Below are 6,000 nucleotides of genomic sequence, written 5' to 3'. Positions count from 1 at the left end.
GGTATGACTGCTGTGAGACCCTCAAAACAACCTGCAACCCAACAACCTCGACATTTTATTACTATTTATTTAAACGCAGTGTAATATTCTGATATTTGGATGTTAATGAAAGTGATTGCTTTCTTTTTAATTTCAGCTACAGAGGAACTGGTTAGTATGTTGGGAGGTAAATCTAAATAAGGACAACCCTTAACAGTTCTACATAGAACTGTACATAAATGTTCCCCTTTGTCAGGGTTCAGTCTCCACCTAGTCCGTCCTTTGCCTGGTAGTCATTGGTTACAAGTGCCTAGAAAAAGAGAGAAACAAGACACACAGTTGTCAGGTTTTGCTCAATCCAAAGTTTACTGGTAAATCATGAGTACACACTCACGGGCCACTCCAATAGGGACTTGTTCTTGATTCTAAGATTCCTGTTCTTGGCTGGCAGGAGTGGAACCCAATGTGAGATGCTTTTCTGCTCACCACGGTTGTAAAGAGTAATTATATGAGTTACTATATCCTTCCTGGCAGCTCGAACCAATCTGGCCATTTTCCTCTGACCTCTCTTATCAACAAGTCGTTTGTTTCCACCCATAGAACTGTCGCTCACTTAACTTGATGTTTTTTTTGTTTTTCGCACCACTCTGTGTAAACTCTACAGACTTTTGTGTGTGAAAACCCCAGGAGATACCCCAGCAGTTTCTGAAATACTCAAACCAGTTCATCTGGCTCAAACCAACACCCATGCCACAGTGAAAGTCACACTTTGAGATCACAATTAAACAGAAGTTTAGCATAAAGTTCTAAAGTAGATAACATGCATTATACCTAAGTATTAAGTGCTATTTACAATATCATATATTATCAGGTTCATGAAGAGGCTTTTTTTTTCATCAACTTTACATAAAATTATTAGAATGCACTGCAAAATGCATAATCTTGAGAAGAGAAAATGTTCTGAAGAGAGGCAAATATACGGTAGCTAACGTTTTATTATATGAGGAAGATAAAAGTATTTAACTACTAACAGAAAATCTTGCTTTCTTTAAGCATTTATTCTTTTTGAAAAAATCAAAATTTCCTATAAGTGCAGTAAGACAAAAGCTGATTCCTGAATATTAGAAGAAATTTTGAAGTACACTCCCTGGCCACTTTAATAGGAACTTGTTCTTAATTCTAAGATTCATGTTCTTGGCTGCAGGAATGGAACCCTACTGTTGTGTGCTGAGATACTTTTCTGCTCACCATGGTTATAAAGAGTTGCTATGAGTTACTATATCCTTCCTGGCAGCTCAAACCAATCTGGCCATTTTCCTCTGACCTCTTATCAACAAGACGTTTCCACCTACAGAACTGTCGCTCACTTGATGTGTTTTGTTTTCCGCACCATTCTATGTAGAGACTGTTGTGTATGAAAACCCCAGGAGATACCCCAGCGGTTACTGAAATACTCAAACCAGTCCATCTGGCTCAAACCAACACCCATGCCACAGTGAAAGAAAGTCACACTTTGAGATCACAATTTTTCCCATGCTAATGTTTGAAATTAACATTAACTGAAGCTCTTGATTTGTATCTGCATGATTTTATGCATTGTGCTACTGTCAAGGGATTGGCTGATATAGGTAACTGCATAAAACAGCAGGTGGATGGGTGTTCCTAATAAAGTGGCCAGAAAGTGTATAGAGGACTCTACTCAAGCCAAGTGCTTACAAATATATATCAGAATAGCAAGTTAGGCCAGTCTGTACCAGTTCTGTGATATGCAGAGAGTACATGAGAGACAGAGAGCACAAATTAAAACAACACCAGACAGTTAAGGCTTGTCAGCAATAGATGATTATAAGGGAACATTATGTTACAGATAATATAATCACAGAAAACAAGAACAAGATGACATTATTCTAAATTGCCATATAAACAGTTTGCATACAGTGGATATAAAAAGTGTACACACCCCGTTAAAATGATCGGTTTTTCTGATGTAAAAAAAACTGAGACGATGATAATTTAAAATCTTTTCCCCACATTTAATGTGACCTATAACCTGTACAATTCAATTGAAAAACAAAGAAATCTGCTAGGGGGAAAAACATAAAAAATAAAAAACGTACAATAAGCTGGTTGCATAAGTGTGCACACCCTTAAACTAATACTTCGTTGAAGCACCTTTTGATTTAATTACATCATTCAGTCTGTTTGGGTCTGAGTCTATCAGCCTGCCACATCTGGACTTGGCAATATTTGCCCACTCTTTCTTGCAAAAGCGCTCCAAATCTGTCAGATTGCAAGGGCGTCTCTTGTGCACAGCCCTCTTCAGGTCACCCCACAGATTTTCAATTGGATTTAGGTCTGGACTCTGGCTGAGCCGTTCCAAAACTTTAATTTTCTTCTGGTGAAGCCATTCTTTTCTTGATTTCGATGTATGCTGAAGGTTTTGGGCCAAAATTGACTGGTATTTAGAACTGCTCATAATTCTCTCTACCTTGACTAAAGCCCCTGTTCCAGCTGAAGAAAAACAACCCCAAAACATGATGCTGCCACCACCATGCTTCACCGTGGGTATGGTGTTCTTTTGGTGATGCGCAGTGTTGTTTTTGCGTCAAACATACCTTTTGGAATTGTGGCCAAAAAGTTCAACCTTGGTTTCATCAGACCATAACACATTTTCCCACATGCTTTTGGAAGAGTTGATGTTTTTGGGTTGTTGTTTTTTTGCAAGATTTAGCCGGGCCTGGATGCTTTTCTTTGTAAGAAAAGGCTTCCGTCTTGTGACTCTACCTCATAGTCTAGACATGTGGAGAATACGGGAGATTGTTGTCACGTGCAGTACACAACCAGTACTTGCCAGAAATCCCTGCAGCTCCTTCAGTGTTGCTGTCGGCCTCTTGGCAGCCTCCCTGACCAGTTTTCATCTTGTCTTGTCATCAATTTTGGAGGGACATCTAGTTCTTGGTACTGTTACTGTTGTCCCATATTTTCTCCACTTCTTGATGGCAGTCTTCACTGTGCTCCATGGTATATCTAATGCCGCGGAAATGTTTTTGTACCCTTCTCCTGACTGATACCTTTCAACAATGAGATCCCTTTGACGCTTTGTAAGCTCTCTGTGAACGCTGGCTTTTGCTGGAGGATGCAACTGAGTAAATGTCTGAACTTTATTTGGGGTTAATCATCTCATCTCATCTCATTATCTGTAGCCGCTTTATCCTGTTCTACAGGGTCGCAGGCAAGCTGGAGCCTATCCCAGCTGACTACGGGCGAAAGGCAGGGTACACCCTGGACAAGTCGCCAGGTCATCACAGGGCTGACACATAGACACAGACAATCATTCACACTCACATTCACACCTACGGTCAATTTAGAGTCACCAGTTAACCTAACCTGCATGTCTTTGGACTGTGGGGGAAACCGGAGCACCCGGAGGAAACCCACGCGGACACGGGGAGAACATGCAAACTCCGCACAGAAAGGCCCTCGTCGGCCACGGGGCTCGAACCCAGGACCTTCTTGCTGTGAGGCGACAGCACTAACCACTACAACACCGTGCCACCCTGGGGTTAATCAGAGTCATTTTAATTGATGGCAGGTGTGAACCCAAACAGACCGAATGCTGTAATTAAATCAAAAGGTTCTTCAACAAAGTATTAGTTTAAGGGTCTGCACACTTATGCAACCAGTTTATTGTACGTTTTTTATTTTTTATGTTTTTCCCCCTAACAGATTTGTCTCATCTCATCTCATTATCTCTAGCCGCTTTATCCTTCTACAGGGTCGCAGGCAAGCTGGAGCCTATCCCAGCTGACTACGGGCGAAGGGCGGGGTACACCCTGGACAAGTCGCCAGGTTATCACAGGGCTGACACATAGACACAGACAACCATTCACACTCACATTCACACCTACGGTCAATTTAGAGTCACCAGTTAACCTAACCTGCATGTCTTTGGACTGTGGGGGAAACCGGAGCACCCAGAGGAAACCCACACGGACACGGGGAGAACATGCAAACTCCGCACAGAAAGGCCCTCGCCGGCCCCGGGGCTCGAACCCAGGACCTTCTTGCTGTGAGGTGACAGCGCTAACCACTACACCACCGTGCCGCCCCAACAGATTTGTTTGTTTTTCAATTGAATTGTACAGGTTATAGGTCACATTAAAAATGGGAAAAGTTTTTAAATTATTTATCGTCTCATATTTTTTTTACATAAAAAAACCCTATCATTTTAATCATTTTAACACTTTTTATATCCACTGTAACTATTTGAATAACCTTTTTTTTGTCTGCTAATGTATTAAGAGATTTTACAGGGTTTTTGTTGTTATTTGGTTGTTGATTTGGGGTGACATTGATCCATTATACAGTACCTTATACAGGAGACTTAAATACACTTTTTACTGTTTTGACTATTGGGAAGTATTCAAAATGGGTAAATTATGTAATTATTATTATAATTATGTTATGTACTGTGTATACTATATATATTAAAGTGCATATTCTGGACCAATTTCTTTTATATATATATATATATATATATATATATATATATATGAAAGTATGTCCCTTTACACACTCATCCAGACAGGTATTTTTGCACAATGCCATCTGTCTACAGCAGAAAAAAATAAAATAAAACGCGTCTGGAAAAATCCCAAGGGAGTCTGGAGCCAGATTCGTGACGTTACCCGCGGAAGCGCCAGCAGGCTGCGAGAGCTTGCACAGTTTCAGTGCACAGCCTGTGTAGACCAAGCGCTCCCATTTCTCTCTCATTGTCCGGTCTTTTGGGAAATGATGAGTACTAATCCCATCAAGATTGGTGTTGCTACACCCTCCTACGATACATCTGTTAACCATTTTAATAATTACGTGATAACGTTGAAGAAATTTGCAGAAAACCACCAGGTCGTTTTCTCATAAACAAACCAGCGCTGACGTAGGATTCAGAAGGAGGCGTCCCGTGCATGACGTCACGAAAATCAATGTTTCCCAGGAAATCCAAATGCCAAGTTTTTTCAGAGGCGGACCAATTCGCCACAAATGGCTTGATTTCAATTGAATTTTTCTGGTATTGCGCAAGGTAAAAAAATTGCACAAAATGCAAAATGTGACAGATATTTGACCAAAGTTTAATATAAAATCGGAGAATTACATTGATCTAGCTCCTGAATTTACCTGTGATATGCACTTTAAGGGCCAGAATTGCAGCCACAAAACCAGATTGGTATTTACATTTACCTTTTCAGAACGAGTATGATTATTTCACGTAGTACTGTAACAATTTTTATGTTATGCCCAGGTCAGAGGGCAGGCTGCAACTAGTTTTCAACTACTTGCATCTACCTGCAATAACAAAATCACAGGTAGACGCAAGACTGGTCTTGCTTCGATGCACAACAACGCAGATAATGGCAGTCTACAGTCTTTAGTGGACGCAGGTTGACGCAAGTGGATCATGATCTGTTCGCATTTCAGCTGCGATTCGTTTGCAATTGGTGCAAATAGCAGGTTGACGCGTGTAGAGGCAGGCAGTCGTGCAACACTTGAGCAGCTAGACGCAGGCTGACACAGGGGAAGACGAGTCTTTAGAGATGGCTGCGATGCAAATAATTTACAACAACCTGCGAGCAGTCTTATGGGCTTATATTTTTAAAGGTTTTCTGTGCACTGCGTCAACCTGTGTCTAGCTGTGTCTGCTTCCGACTGGCGGATTCAGCTTAGAAACTCTGCGTCTTGCAATACGTCTGACCACAACGAAGGATTTGACGCAAAACACCTGCATCCACCTGCGATCAGTCGCCACTCGACTGATCGCAGGTCACAGCAGGCGTCTTTCTGCCGTCTGACCTGGGCATTACAGAGAGTAAAATACACCTCAGAATTTGACCAAATCTACAGTACCAGTCAAAAGTTTGGATACACCTTCTAATTCAATGTGTTTTCTTTATTTTTATTAATTAAAAGATACTTCATGTCTTAAAGTCATGAGGGATGTTGTTTCTCTTTGCTCAGTTGAGCGGT

Source organism: Neoarius graeffei, chromosome 28, assembly GCF_027579695.1.
Source record: "Neoarius graeffei isolate fNeoGra1 chromosome 28, fNeoGra1.pri, whole genome shotgun sequence".
Classification (NCBI taxonomy): domain Eukaryota; kingdom Metazoa; phylum Chordata; class Actinopteri; order Siluriformes; family Ariidae; genus Neoarius; species Neoarius graeffei.
This window is presented reverse-complemented; position numbering follows the sequence as displayed.